This window comes from Pseudorasbora parva, chromosome 23 (assembly GCF_024679245.1).
Source record: "Pseudorasbora parva isolate DD20220531a chromosome 23, ASM2467924v1, whole genome shotgun sequence".
Classification (NCBI taxonomy): Eukaryota; Metazoa; Chordata; class Actinopteri; order Cypriniformes; family Gobionidae; genus Pseudorasbora; species Pseudorasbora parva.
The window spans coordinates 34,758,670-34,775,654 of NC_090194.1; the positions used below are offsets into that span (position 1 = coordinate 34,758,670).

Below are 16,985 nucleotides of genomic sequence, written 5' to 3' on the forward strand. Positions count from 1 at the left end.
AAGGAAGATATTTAGAAGAATGTTGGTAACCAGACAGTTAACAGTAGCCATTGACTGTACTCTACATAGTATTTTTCCCCCCTACTATGTAAGCCAATGGGTGCCGTCAACTGTCTGGTTACCAACATTCTTCAAAATATCTTCCTTTGTGTTCAACAGAATACAGACACTTGCAAGTTTGGAACGACCTGCGTGTGGGTAAATGACAATTTTTTTCAATTTTGGGTGAACTATCCCTTTAGGAATTATTCTTTCCTGTAGCTTAAACAGTAGAGCGTGGCGCTAGCAACGCCAAGGCCATGGGTTCGATTCCCAGGGAAAGCAAGAACTGACAAAAATGTAAAATGTGTACCTTAAAATGCAATGTAAGTCGCTTTGGATAAAAGTGTCTGCCAAATGCATAAATGTAAATGTAAATTATATAACATTTCACTACATTCTTTTAAAATGTATGTACATGCATGTGCTTACAACTGAAATAAACGGATCAAAATAACTACATTTCTGTCATTTGTAAATAGATGTAAAGTCACTAAAATAATTATAGGAAGGATAGTGTGGTGACACTTTATTTTGCGTTCAGGAAACAGAAAAATATAAATTACCTCAACAACAGTAATTGTTGTTTCAGTTGCTGTGACAAGAATATTTTTATTAGCAAAATACGACTATCAATATTGCGTGAACAAACAAATTTATGTTGGCTGAACAAATGATCTTTACTAAGAAGAATTAAAAAATAATTGTTGGGACAACTCAAAAGTCTTACTGCATCAAGTTGCCTTACATTTTTACGTTTTCTCAACTATTTTTTTTTTACAGTGTAGTAATTGATAAAGATGCATATTACAATTAAAGATTAGTTATTTTTCAAAAACTATAAAAACAGATTTGTGGAGCTTGATTAAATTGGATTATAAAAGTACCACAAAAATACCCAATTATAAAAGTCACTAAATATGAATTTACTCTATATTTGTATGAAACTATGTACTTATTTTTAAATTGACTAAAAATGACAGATTCAATTAATCGTTTTTCAAAAATGTTCACAAAAGTCTGAGAGTGACATTTTCATTTGTTAATGTTTTAATGATCATATATTTAGCTAAATATTGTTTAATTGCTGAAAAAGATTCAATATGATTCTTCCATGTGTTTATATACTGTAAAACAATATGAAAAGCATGGACACAATTTCCCTTAACTGATTCAAATTCGATGTGATCGCTGGCTACAAATTCGAAGTAATTTCATAGCAAATGCATAAATAAAATCGTGTATAATCTCCAATGGAAGGCTTTTCCTGCCAGAGTTTTCCACATCTTCTGCATTTGCATGTCTGGTTGTTTGCTCTCAGTTACTCGCCATAAATATGCGGTTAACAGTGTTCATGAAAAAACAATGAAGTGGCACCAGCCACGAGCGTAAACAAATAACCAAGGCGCTGCATTATTGATAGGGCGCATGCCGCTTGCAATTTGAGCTCCGGGTCTCTCTCCTAGGGTTGTGTTTCAGGAGCAGGCACCGGTTACACGGCACCGAACGCAGGTCGCCTGCCGGAGGAAACAGCTTGCAGGGATTTGAGCGGCTCTTTCCGTGGGCGGACGGGGTTGGCAGTAGAGACGGGGCAAACTTGTGCCAGGTTTCTTTGCCTGCCAGATGTAATCTCGGCAGCGTGGCTCCAGGTGTACCTGCTACACAAACACGTCACCTGTTGTCTGTCTGCCGATTATGTGCACTTCACTTTCCATGAAGACGATACTAAACAGGGCTTCGACCTTGCATCGCGGTTTTCACAAAAATATGTAGCAGAAAAAATGTTTCTTTAGCAGCAAATCTGAAAAGCAATGAGAAGGGTCATGTGACACTGAAGACTGGAGTAATGATGATGAATCACAGGATTACATTACACTTTACTGAATATTCACATAGAATAGAATATTAAGACATTTTTATTTGTGTCGTATATTTTATTTTCAATTTTTTTATTTTTTATTTTATCAAATACATGGTGGGAATAGGTAAGAAAACACAAGAAACAGAACCCCAACCAACTGAACCTTTGAACTGTAATGTATGTAATATTTTATTCAATCTATAGTATACATTTTAGGTTTTAGTTGTCATCAATATTTTCTGCATGCAGTAAAAAAATGTGTGGTTTCATATATTCTTGCAAACAAACTAGAAAATACACTAGACTGGGTAATAGGGTTGCAGATTTATCTCAAATTCAGATTAAGGTTTTGCTTGTTTGGGCTAAATGTTGGTTTGTAGTTATTGATAAACCTATACTTTCAATGAAAGAATAACTTTAATGGTTATTAATTTTAATATGCAGTCAACAGTGTGAGATGATTTACTTTGCCTTTCTGTGCTGTAGGAAGCATTTGTTTAGGACAGGACATTTGTTACATGTTTTTTTCTAATTAATTTAAATGAAACAATAATAGATATAGATTATGTCAAAATGATAATACTCTTATGATTTGAATTGGTAAGTCTTTAATTGTTAAAACATGACATGTTAATTTTATGGTAAATACATTTATCATGCATATCAAATGGCTCTCACTCATTTGAATACAGGCATAACATTCATACAAACAGATGATGATTGAGCGCACGCTACGCTAGCTGTCCACGTCCCAGCGATCACATCACACTCGTTACGTTTCATTTGCCGTTCGATAGCTTACACAGCTGCTGCACACATTTTAAACCTCGAGCTGACGTTCCCTTGACGCTACAACTGATGGCCGTGGGTTTTTTATTTTAAACAATGCATAATTTTTGGCATCAAATATTTTCACCTTCCGAATCTGTACCATAAACCCGACTAATTGCATCTCCGTTGGTTTAATTGAACCCGCTGCCGATGTTTCGGACAGATTTGTATTGCGCACATTAAAACGAGTGGTTGATTTGCATAGCATCACTCTGGAAGCTGCCAGCTTTAGGAGGACTGTAAAAGATGATGGTGTGTTTATCTGGAGGGGTTGTGGCGCCGGTTCCTCTGCTGTCTTACCTCCAGGCGTCCATCTGCAGATGTGAGCTGCTGAGAGACCATGTGGCTGTTTGTTCACGCGCAAACACACACACACACACACATACACACACATCTTCCAGCGAGCGCATGCTGAGAGAAAGAAGCCATTATGTCTATTACTGCAGTGGAGTGTGGCAGCGGTGGACGACACACTCCAAGAGATCAGTGTGTTGGCCATTCATGAAATGACTGCATGTTGTGTGTTCTTACTAGCACAAAAGCCTCCAGGATGTGCACAGAATCCAGATTTGAGACATGCCGACTGTGCTTAGAATAGGATACTAGCTTATTGATCACTATATGGGTGTAACGGTACACATATGCCGAAAATTTTATCTGGGATATGCATGTGTACCGAGCAAATACAGTGTTGTGTTTGATCCTGCGGAATGTAATTTCAGACTCCCATGTTTACCCCTGAGATGGGAAAATATTGTTTATTTCAATGTTAGGGCTGTCAGTGTTAACGCGTTAATGCATGCGATTAATTCAAAATAAATTACTGAAACACGTGAAATTAACGTAATTTACGTAACGAAGTTACATGATCTTAGAAGTTGGGAGTTTATCATATTAAGCATCTATAATGGCACCTGTAGCCCTGGTAGTTGGACTTTTTTTTTTTAAACCTTTAAAGTGCCTTTATTATGCTATATCAAATATGTATAATTGTTGTTTTGGAATCTCCTACAACAGGTTTACATTCATCAAAGGTTCAAAAACGCTTTCATTCTCTCAAATACACATTACACATCAGATTATTTAATTATTCTCAAACATTTTGAGGGATAAATCAGTCTCTATAAATCCTTCCTTTCCTCAAGCTTCTGTATTCTGATTGGCCAGACGGCCCAGTTTGTTGTGATTGGTCTACTCTGCCCTGAGAGTCACGTCAGCACAGAGTGGATCATGTGATCGAGTCGGCCAGAGTCACGACAGCACAGAGCGGATCATGTGATCGAGTCGGCCAGAGTCACGACAGCACAGAGCGGATCATGTGATCGAGTCGGTCCAGAGTCACGACAGCACAGAGCGGATCATGTGATCGAGTCGGTCCAGAGTCACGAGAGCACAGAGCGGATCATGTGATCGAGTCGGTCAGAGTCACGACAGCTCAGAGCGGATCATGTGATCGAGTCGGTCCAGACTCACGACAGCACAGAGCGGATCATGTGATCGAGTCGGTCAGAGTCACGACAGCTCAGAGCGGATCATGTGATCGAGTCGGTCCAGAGTCACGACAGCACAGAGCGGATCATGTGATCGAGTCGGTCCAGAGTCACGACAGCTCAGAGCGGATCATGTGATCGAGTAGGTCCAGAGTCACGACAGCTCAGAGCGGATCATGTGATCGAGTCGGTCCAGAGTCACGACAGCTCAGAGCGGATCATGTGATCGAGTCGGTCCAGAGTCACGACAGCACAGAGCGGATCATGTGATCGAGTCGGTCCAGAGTCACGACAGCTCAGAGCAGATCATGTGATCGAGTCGGTCCAGAGTCACGACAGCTTAGAGCGGATCATGTGATCGAGTCGGTCCAGAGTCACGACAGCTCAGAGCGGATCATGTGATCGAGTCGGTCCAGAGTCACGACAGCACAGAGCGGATCATGTGATCGAGTCGGTCCAGAGTCACGACAGCACAGAGCGGATCATGTGATCGAGTCTGTCCAGAGTCACGACAGCATAGAGCGGATCATGTGATCGAGTCTGTCCAGAGTCACGACAGCACAGAGCGGATCATGTGATCGAGTCGGTCCAGAGACACGACAGCTCAGAGAGGATCATGTGATCGAGTCATTCAGAGTCACGACAGCACAGAGCGGATCATGTGATCGAGTCGGTCCAGAGTCACGACAGCTCAGAGCGGATCATGTGATCGAGTCGGTCCAGAGACACGACAGCTCAGAGAGGATCATGTGATCGAGTCATTCAGAGTCACGACAGCACAGAGCGGATCATGTGATCGAGTCGGTCCAGAGTCACGACAGCTCAGAGCGGATCATGTGATCGAGTCGGTCCAGAGTCACGACAGCTCAGAGCGGATCATGTGATCGAGTCGGTCCAGAGTCACGACAGCACAGAGCGGATCATGTGATCGAGTCGGTCCAGAGTCATGACAGCTCAGAGAGGATCATGTGATCGAGTCGGTCCAGAGTCATGACAGCTCAGAGCGGATCATGTGATCGAGTCGGTCCAGAGTCATGACAGCTCAGAGCGGATCATGTGATCGAGTCGGTCCAGAGTCATGACAGCTCAGAGCGGATCATGTGATCGAGTCGGTCCAGAGTCATGACAGCTCAGAGCGGATCATGTGATCGAGTCGGTCCAGAGTCATGACAGCTCAGAGCGGATCATGTGATCGAGTCGGTCCAGAGTCACGACAGCTCAGAGCGGATCATGTGATCAGCCAGAAAATTGACTGGCTGGACCCATCTGAATTCTGCACAGAATGATATTTTAAAGCGATATGGAGGACATCAGGAGGAGAAACGGTTAGAGATTAGGAGGAAAAAGCGGCTTTACCAAGCACAACGACTCTATGATATAAACTAAATGCTGTTGGCTATTTTTAAAAATGGGAGGAGCTGTCCGATATCCCGCTGATTAATTGTGATTATAATTGTAAATATATTGACAACCCTAATCAATATACTTTGATGTTGTGAACATATCTGAAAAAAAAGGAAAGACAAAGAGTGAGCTGCTACTGGATAAGAGTACGATCCAAATCTTAAACCTGAGACAGGCTTTAAATGCAGAGGTGGACAGTAACGAAGTACATTTACTTGAGTACTGTACTTAAGTACACTTTTTGAGTATCTGTTCTTTACTGGAGTATTATTTTTTTCTGGAAACTTATGACTTTTACGTCACTACATTTGAAAGACAAATATCGTATTTTTTTCTCCACTACATTTCTATCAAGGTCAAAAGTCGTTTCTGTAGCAGCTCTGAAAGTCAGAGGATGATTTTTTCCTTCTTTAAAAGGTTTTTTGTTGTTGTTGTTTCAGACAGTCTGTCAGGAATCCCTCTTATAGGGTCACATACATTTTCCCATATTTTTTTGAACACTGATCAGTTCATAGCAAAATGGAAGAAGACGGTTCTCAGGCACAAGTGTGTGCACCCATAGCCATACTTTGAAAGTATGTTTCAGTTTTAAAAAAAAATCTAGATTAGTTTTGTTGGCATACACTTGGTGCATGTCTTAAAAAATATAAAAAATATAAACATCTGGGAGAAAGAGAAGAGTAAAGTTGGGGGAATATCAGATGTGTATCAGTGTATTGGATCCGTGCATTCGGCCTTAAAGTGACAGCAGCATTATAAAGAGCTTTGTAACTTATATACAAGTATTTAAATGAGTTTAAGTTAGTCGTATGGCAGTATGTCAGATGGAGCATGACTGACTGGCTTAAACCATGATGACAGTGTGCATTTATACAACAATAATAAAATGATGCATTGGCATAAAAAAGGAAATTTACTTTGATACTTAAGTACTTTTGAAAACAAATACTTCTGTACTTTTACTTGAGTAAAAATCTGTTTTTACAACTTTCACTTGTCACAGAGTAATATTTGACCAGTAGTACTTTTACTCAAGTAATGAAGTTGTGTACTTTGTCCACCTCTGAAATTAAGCGCTTCAAATGAAATCATAAACCTGCATGGCTTACCCTCGTGTCAGATGTGTGCGGTGTTTGAAGACAGGCATAGTTTATTCTGTTAGCCACTATTTAAAAAAAAAAAAAAACAGGATTTTTTTCACCCCTGCTGTGTCCAGAGATAATTATTATGTAATGTTACACCTCCACAAAATAAGATTTATGTTTGGTGAATATTTGCAGCATTTCTAGTATACATACAACAAACATAGTATATGTTGTATGGTAGTTTGCCAACACGGCGTTTGCAAGAATAGTGTTTTTTTTCTTTGGTTTCCGGCAGCAGATGCAGTTTGCGCTGTTAATATTCTGCCCAGCTATTAATATGAGCACAACAGCGGGAACAGCGGCTCCGCTTGGCAGCCTCGGCTACAAACGCGATTCACTCGCCAACTCAACTTTTACTGCCAAATGCTATTGTGTAAACATAACTACATTGATTTTGATACTGATGCAAACAATCAAGCAGCTCTAAAGGCCAGCAGACGTTCTCCAGAGGATAGAAAGATCTCTCACATTCTCTCTTCTTCTGTCTTTGTCTCAGTGGATGGATTCTCTGGCAAGGGTGGTTTATTGATTACTGGCACACCTGAGCATCTTGTAAACACTGTTCCTAGAGTTTGCAGAAGAAATGAGGGACGCCAAACTCTTGTGTACATGAGCAGATGGTTTACAGGAGCCTAAGGCAAACGTCACTAACCGTTAAAGTTCAGTGTGTGCATACTCCTGGACTGCTTGCTGTGCTGTTACTTTATTAAAGAATCAGACAATTTTCACCTGCTGGATAAAAAAAAATCCAACAGAAAACAAAATCCTTGTATTAAAGGAGGGACTTGAGCAAGCCCCCTAGTAACTCCCTAGCAACCAGCATAGAAACATGCTTCATCCTGCCTTAGTAATGCATAACAACATCCTGGCAACTTCCGTATATGCATATCAACATGCATTCATTCATTCATTCATTCATTCATTCATTCATTCATTCATTCATTCATTCATTCATTCATTCACTTCTGTTTTTTTATTTAAATATAAACAGATTTATTTATTTTATGTTTTATTTAAAAAATTAAAAAATACTTGTAAAAATGTATGTATTAAATCTGTTTTAATTATTGTTTTATTTATAAATTATTTAAATAAATGATTAATATTATAAATGTTAATAAACTGATTTTTACATTATTTATTTATTATTTCATTAAACTGATTTATACGTTTTTAAGTATGATTATAAGATTTATAATTATGCTTATATCCCGTGTGTGTGTGTGTGTGTGTGTGTGTGTGTGTTTTATTAAAGTAAAAACAGATTTATAAATACATTATTTATTAAAAATCTGTTAATAAAGTGATTTTTCTTTATATTATTATATTATTATTATTATATTATTCTATTATTTATTTATTTATTATTTCATTTTAACAGATTTATAAATAAGTTATATAAAAATATGTGTGTGTCTATTAAAATAAAAAAATATTTATAAATAAATAATTTATTTATATGCATTTATTTATAATTCGTTTTTTATTTTCCTTAAATAAATAAATAAACATATGTATAAATATGATTAAATATTATTTATTTATTGAAATAAAAATAAAAACAGAAAATTGAATAATTGCATACACACACACACACACACACACACACACACACACACACACACACACACTCACACACACACACACACACACACACACACACACACACACACACACACACACACACACACACACACACACACACACACACACACACACACACACACACACACTTATTTTGTGCTAGTTGGTTTATTTTTTTATAATAAAAAAAATTCAGTTAGACTTGTAATTGTATTTGTAAATGTACTAGATTTTTTAAATGACTGCATGTTGTGTTTAACAAACAACATGCAGACATTTAAAAAAATCTAGTAATTTTAAAGTGAAAATAATAACCACAATAACTATTTTGCTTTGTGAGAACTAACGTTAGGTTGGCAGATCATTTTTCTGTAAGGGATGACAGTGATAAAGCAACCCATGGGTGAAATGTAACATCAGTTTTTTTCAGTTGGAATAAGGATTAGCTAGTTAAAAATGCTCAAGTGTCCTTATCTGAAGCAGGATCCAAATGCTTGACCGCGGTCAGGAGAATTTACTGAATGAAGCAGACGATAACATGTCAGGAAGGATGGATTGCACACGCGCTCTGTCCGTCCTGTCCTCTCTCCAGTGGAATTCAAAGTGAAATCAGGAATCTCGCTGTGATAAAAACAACACTATCTCTTTCTCACCCCGTTCTCTTGTCACGGAGCCTGAGGGCGACGTGCCTGCCTGTTGCCATGGAGACGTAATAGTTTTCCTTCCTGTAATGTGATATGTCTTATCAGGTTCAGGTCGGAAAAAAAATTCTTCTCAGCTTTTTTTATTTCATGCATCGTTAAACGTTTTTGAGCACTTTGCACAGAAGGCACGTCAGCACGCACCTCATCCATACATCAAAGTGTGAGGAAGCAGCTGCGCGAATGGCTTTAATAAAGCGCTTTGTTTTTCTTTTACACACTTTTAACAGCCACATCTCACTGGTTTAATATCCGCCTTAATTCAACGCTCAGAGTTCAGACCCAAACGCTTTCGAAATAACAAAACTGCTCTGATCCAGGCGTCATGTGATACGCAAGACGTCATTTACGGACATTCTCCAGTACACCAATACACTCATTGCCGTTTTAAAGGATCATGATTGCTATAAATGTCTGATTGTATCTCTTTAAATAGTTTTTCTTAACTCTTAATTGTTGAAGTTTTACATTTGCCAGGACTTCTCAATTCTGAGTCCCAGACTTTTTAATTTCTCCTCTATAATATATATCTTTACGTATTTTAACACACACGCACGCATACGGACTCACATTTATATTTTATATTTTATATTTATATTTTGCATGTTGAACAACATATACAAATTAAAGGAACACTCCACTTTTTTTGGGAAATAGGCTCATTTTTCAGCTCCCCTGGAGTTGGAACAGTTGAGTTTTACCATTTTCAAATCCCTTCAGCCGATCTCCGTTACTGGCACTAGCTCTTTTAGCATTGGTTAGCATAGATCCTTAAATCTGATTAGCATCTCGACCAAAGAGTTTTGATATTTTTACTATTTAAAATGTGACTCCTCTGTAGTTATATTGTGTACTAAGCAAACAGAAAAGGAGAAGTTGTGATTTTCTAGGTCATTATGGCTAGGAACTATTCTCTCATTCCTGCGTAATAATCAGGGAACTCTGCTGCCTAAGCATGGATGCAACGGTGCATGCAACTGAGCCGTGTCCATTGGTGTCTCCTCCGAATTTGCCTCACCGGCACGTCATACTCAAAAAACCCGTCTCAGGCGCAATAATTCCGATCTTTCATGTATTCATACACTTGTGTAATTTACACACCATCCTAAATAAACCCGTCTCTTCCGGGATACCCTGAAATTTTGAATATTCCAATCTAATATGATTTCTGACCTGTAAGGTTGCCAGAATAATAATCATACACGGTGTGTTAATAGGCCAGAGGAGAACTGGCACCCCGACTGAGTCTGGTTTCTCCCAAGGTTTATTTTTCTCCATCATGCCCTGATGGAGTTTTGGTTCCTCGCCACTGTCGCCTTTGGCTTGGCTTGCTCAGATTAAGTTATTCAACTAATTATACATATAAAATTTATGAATTAGGTTTTATTTTATTCTATAAACTATAATACTGATATGCCAACATTGTCGCTTTATGATAAATTAAAATAAGCTGATAACATCACTGTTTTCTCCAGTACGACTGTACAGCCAAATCTAATTTTGTTGCAATATTGTCCTGTTTGACACTGTGAAGCTGCTTTGACACAATCATGATTGTAAAAGCGCTATATAAATAAAGTTGATTGATTGATTGATTGATTGATTGATATTATGCAGCAAAGTTCTCTGATTATTACACAGGAATAAGAGTATAGTTCCTCACCATATCGGTCTAGAAAATTAATTAATTCTGTGCGTTAATGCATTCATTTTAACAGCCCTAATATAGATGGATGGATGGATGGATGGTACTAGGATACAACAAACATATAACTTTCCTCATTCTGATATAGTCCCCTATTATTATATGATTAACCTGAAGAATGAAATCTGTCATATACAATAATATGAGCAATATCACACTATTACATGTATTAGATGGGCTGCTGTGTTTTTGCGTGAAAAGATTGTGTGTGTTTTATCGAAAAAATAAACGTTCAATAATTCAAGCACTTTCCAAGTACCTTTTCATAAACCAGGACTTTCCACCTTGTACAAAGCCTGGTAATAAATGTTTAATCACAGATGAAACATGTTTTTTTATAGATTATTTTTCAAGTGGTCAAAAGAGCCTCTCACTGAAGAATCTCCCTGAGAGTTTGAGCAGTCGGTCTGTCACACACACAGCAGGACAGAATGATTTAACACACGCACAGATCTCAATAACCCGTGAACCCTACAGCTGTAGGACAGGTGCCTCAGCGTTTCTCTTCAGGTCAGAGGTCAGCGCTTTGAGATCTGTCGGGTCACTGAGCGGCTGTAAGTCGGTCAATGAGGGATCCTTTCACCAGCTTATCTGAGCATTGTTATGCATTGCTGAGGCATTCTTAACTTTCCTCTCAATTTCTGTGCTCAGTATGGTGTTTTTACTCTAAGTATTTTCAATGTTATAGTTCCTAACTCTTGGGGAATAAACTTTGATAAACGCAGGCAGAGTTTTTGCAATCATTGTCTCTGAAATTAAGTTATTTAAGGGTTAAAACAGCCAATGAGTGCAGCGTTTCACAGGCCAAGTGGACAGAAGATCAATCCTGGCATGAATGCACCTGCCCAAACGCGCTCTCGTTCTCATTGGTCAAGGTCGTTTCTCTCTGGGCGGTGCCGTCCAATTAAGACTGAATGCTGGAGATCAATACTGGCAGAATGTGCCACGGCTGGAAAGGCAAACATCCATCCACAAACTCCATCTATAAAGGTCTGTGCCACTGGGCAACCCGCTCTGTCCAATTAACACACAATGGTGTAGATGTGATATCCACTGTGAGCCATTTACCACGGTCAACGGGCGGCGATTAAAGCAGCCCGAGAGAGACGATAACCGCCTTAGCTCGATGTATCCGTTTAACCGCTGCGCTTTCACCTTGATTGCGTTTGCGTCTCGGTGTGAGCGTGTGTGTGGGAAGCGTACAGGCCGCAGTCTGGGTAGTTAAAGCTCATGGAGGCTGATGCAAGAAAAACACCAAGATGATTTTCAGACCAGCTGGATTCGGTTTTCTTCTAACCATCTCAAGAGCGTTGACTCTCTTGTATCTGTTTCTCTGTATGCTGTAGTTCTTTGGCTGTGTTCAGAATGGGATATCAGTGTTCTGCTAACTGCACACTGCACTGCGTCCGTATACTGTATACTGTCTAGGGGTGTGCGACATGGCAAAAATATTTCTACACACTTTTTTCCAGACAGGATTTTGATCCATGATCTTGTCACAAATAATTTTCATGTTGGTTTTTAAGAGTATTTTGCAAGTTACTGAGCAGTACAGGCAAACGAATTTCATTAGCCTTACAATATAACAAAACATAAAAGGGCAAAGAGTGACAGACCATTTACAGTCTTCAGTTTTTTAATCAGGCCCTGTGTGCAACTGTATCTATTAAGCAATCGTTAGAGTACTAGGACCTCATTTTTTGATACATTGGGATTCAGTTTTCATCTCAGAAAGTTAATTCAATTATCAATCTTATTAAATTGTAAATGATAAATTAATTAATTTACACTCACATACATACACACACACACACACACACACACACACGTATATATATACATACACACACACACACACACACACACACACACACACACACACACACACACACACACACACACGTATATATATATATATATGTGTGTGTGTGTATGTATCATAAATGAATAGAAAGTTTAAAAGAACAGCATTTATTATAAATATAATTTTTTGTAATTTCATACATTTCTTTGCTGTCCTTTTTAACAATATAATGGGCCTTTGCTAAATAAAAATATTAATTTAATTTTAAATGGCAGTGTATCATGATTTCCCCAAAAAAAGCAGCTAAAACTGTTTTCACAATTGATAATCATAAGGATCATGTGATACTAAAGACTGGAGTAATAATGCAGAAGATTTAACTTTAATCACAGGAATAAATTAAATTTGACAATATATTGCATCAGAAGCCAGAACTGAGAACTTCCCTGTTAGTCCAAAAACATGAACGATCCTGTAACGCCGCATTCACACGGGGCGTAGGCGTTAACGCTTCCCATTTACTTTGAATGGGTTACATCATCCGTTGCCGAACTGAATTGTGGGTTCCGTCGCGGCGCTTCACTCGCGTTGCAAGCGGCAGAAGTTGAAGATTTCTCAACTTTTCCAGCGCCAGCGCAGGTGTCATCCAATCAGATCACCGTATGCAAATATCGTAGAGCAGGCGCTAGCCAATTGCATTCATTACTGTTCCGTGAACCATCCAGACGCAGCTCCCGGGCCAGTACGTGATATTCTTCCCGCTGTCGACGCTTTTTTAGGATTGAATGTACCCAACAGCTTCGAGCACCAGTGCAGTGCACTGACAACAACTACACGGGCAAACGAATTCGCACATACAACCAAATCAGCATCCATTTCGTCTCACAGACTAGCTGTCAAAAAAGGCGCTTTTTTGTGTTGTGGTCCAAGTGGCAAGTAAGTTAATGTGATTGGCTGTTGTCACTATGACGATCGCGTCAGCACCCAGCTTCAGCCGTGCCCTCCGTCAAGCGTTAACGCCTGCACCCCGTGTGAACACACCTTGACAGATTGTGAAATACCGGCTCTGCAGAAGACCAACGCCTACTTCATCATCATGACTTTGGCCCCGCCCACTGGAATGTTAGTGAGATGATGAGGAGAGAAGAGCGGTTCAGGATCACTAGACTAAAATAACATCACCTTCCAAAGGATCCTAATGCTAGAAATGTGCTGATTTATCTTCAACAATATTTTATTTATCTATATGCTATTTATTTATTGTTTTACATTTGATGGCTGTATATTGATCTGTCTTGCATATTGTCTACCAGATATAATTTGAAATAGAATGTAAAGTTGCACGTGTTGCATTGTGGAAAGCGCTCTATTGTACATTTTCTCAAATTCCAGGTCATGTGTGTGATTTGAATACTGTGCACGGTGTACATAGTTTATGGTGGTATGTAAACCAAACCGTATTTCTCTTTCCCTCTACCTCTGTTCTTCTCTGGCATGACTTGCAGGCTGATGGATCCTGGCAGGGTGTGCAATTGGCATCGCCCGCACGAGACCTAGCCGCCGTGAGCCGTGCCTGGCACAGGGATGAGATTAGTTTCCTCTCGTTCCCCACGTTTGCCACAGCGGCGCAGAGATGGAAAGCATGGCTGTTGTTATTCATAGCTCCGCGGTTTACCTGACCCGAGTCAAAGGCGCAGCTCAGGAATTGTTTTGCGCGTGCGTCTGCAGAGTGCGAACACACTCTGTAATCCATTTGTCGAGTGTTTATTTCGCAGTGCTCTACATTCACAGTTTTACTGGCGCTCAAGGACGTGCGCCGCAGCTGTCTGAATGCGAGAGAATCTCAATGCGCTGGAAGAATGAGAGCACGTACAATAGATGCAACAGATGAGTTTTACAGCTCTCTGTGGGAGATCTCTCCTTCAGATGCGCCCCTGATCTGTCAGCCGGCTCTCTGGAGCCACGAGGAACATGCATGAGGAAGAAGATCAGTATAATACTATCTAACTCATGTGAAGTGGTGGTGCAGCAGACATCTTGCCTCTGGGTGACAGGTGTGGGCTTCTGTCGGGGCGAGAGCTGACTATCAAATGTGTAATATAGCTTTCTTGAGGACTGGCTGTCACTTATTTTCTCTGAATAATGGAGACGGTAGGCTGTCATTAAAATTCTTCAAAGTGCCTCTCGCTGGTCTCCTTTAGCCTGGAGACTCAGATCCAGTGCAGCAGATGCTTCCCTTGTGTCTCTGTCAGGACTCTGATCCAGGGATTTGAGGTGTGGATGGGAGGCAGCGCTCCTGTCGAGATGAGAACAGCATGTCGTAGGTACAGAGAGATAATACCACAACTTCGAACTATAGTTCGATTCTCTTGGTTTCTTTTACTTAAAGTTCTCAACACTAACTGGGTGTGTTTTTGTACTAATGCAGCGAAATGAAGAGAGAAGGATTAGCTTTAGCTGTGCAGCTGATGCTTTGTGTATTTTGGCATGCTTGTGCCGCTTCAGAGAATGTTGGGTAATGTATTTTTGTCATGCAAAGCCTGTTTCTCTCATATACTGACTAGATATGTATTTTCGGCATGGTTTTAAACTAGAAGTGCTGGTCATATAGTTAGAATATCATCAAAAAGTTTAATTATTTCACTTATTCCATTCAAAAAGTGAAACTTGTGTATTGTATTTATTCATTACACACAGACCGATATATTTTAAATGCTTATTTCTTATCTCTTTAATTTTGATGATTATAACTGACAACTAAGGAAAATCCCAAATTTAGTATCTCAGAAAATTAGAATATTGTGAAAAGGTTCAATATTAAAAACTCCCGGTGCCACACTTTAATCAGCTAATGAACTCAAAACACCTGCAAAGGCCTTTAAATTATCTCTCAGTCTAGTTCTGTAGGCTACACAATCATGGGAATGACTAGACAGTTGTCCAAAAGATGACCAGTGACACCTTGCACAAGGAGGGCAAGAAACAAAAGGTCATTGTTCTGTTCACAGCGCTCTGTGTCCAAGCACATTAATAGAGAGGCAAAGGGAAGGAAAAGATGTGGTAGAAAAAAGTGTATAAGCAATATGGATAACCGCACCCTGGAGAGGATTATGAAACAAAACCCATTTTAAAAAATGTGGGGGAGATTCACAAAGAGTGGACTGCAGCTGGAGTCAGTGCTTCAAGAACCACTACACACAGACGTATGCAAGACATGGGTTTCAGCTTCGCATTCCTTGTGTCAAGCCACTCTTGAACAACAGACAGCGTCAGAAGCGTCTCGGCTGGGCTAAAGACACAAAGGACTGCTGAGTGGTCCAAAGTTATGTTCTCTGATGAAAGTAAATTTTGCATTTCCTTTGGAAATCAGGGTCCCAGAGTCTGGAGGAAGAGAGGAGAGGCACACAATCCATGTTGCATGAGTTCCAGTGTAACATTTCCACAGTCAGTGATGGTTTGGGGTGCCATGTGTCATCTGCTGGTGTTTGAACCAGTACCTGGTTTAAGGACCGTATCCCTGTTCTTAACTGGCCAGCAAACTCGCCTGACCTTAACCTCAGAGAAAGTCTATGGGGTATTGTGAAGAGGAAGATGCAATATGCCAGAGCCAACAATGCAGAAGAGCTGAAGGCCACTATCAGAGCAACCTGGGCTCTCATAACACCTGAGCAGAGCCACAGACTGATCGACTCCACGCCACACCGCACTGCTGCAGTAATTCAGGCTAAAGGAGCCGCAACTAAGTATTGAGTGCTGAACATGCTCATACTGTTCATACTTTTCAGTTGGCCAAGATTCCTAAAAATCCTTTCTTTGTATTGGTCTTAAATAATATTCTAATTTTCTGAGATACTGAATTTGGGATTTTCCGTAGTTGTCAGTTATTATCATCAAAATTAAAAGAAGTAAATATTTGAAAAATATCAGTCTGTGTGTAATGAATGAATATAATATACAAGTTTGACTTATTTTAATGGAATTAGTGAAATAACTAATGTTTTGATGATATTCGAATAATATTATCAGCACCTGTATTGTTTATCAGCATTATGCAATATGAGTACAATATTCAATTGCACAGTCAACTTTCAAAATATATTTGATTAATATCCTAAATATTAATGACATATAAATTAGTAAGAAACATTTAATTTAAAAAAAACATATTTACTTTAGTTTTTAGTTAGTAGTTTTTAGTTAGTATTTAATTTAACTTAATTTAACTGAAATTATTAAAACAATGATTATTTTATAATTTATTATTGTTAAAAAAATAATATATATGTATAAAATATTTTTATCATAATTTATCATCTTGTTTTATTTCTAGAATGTCTCATTATATAATTTTGTTATTCTTCATGTTTTGCACTGTTAATTTTAACTGTAGCCAATATTGAAATAATAATTGTTTAATAGAT

At 39.0% G+C, this 16,985-nt stretch overlaps 1 protein-coding gene across 2 annotated transcripts in view; it reads left to right on the forward strand.

The window, feature by feature from the left end:
- The window catches only part of ttc28 (tetratricopeptide repeat domain 28), a 347,257-nt gene that overhangs the window by 88,510 nt on the left and 241,762 nt on the right, over nucleotides 1-16,985 (forward strand). The gene's annotated exons all lie outside the window — the stretch shown is intronic.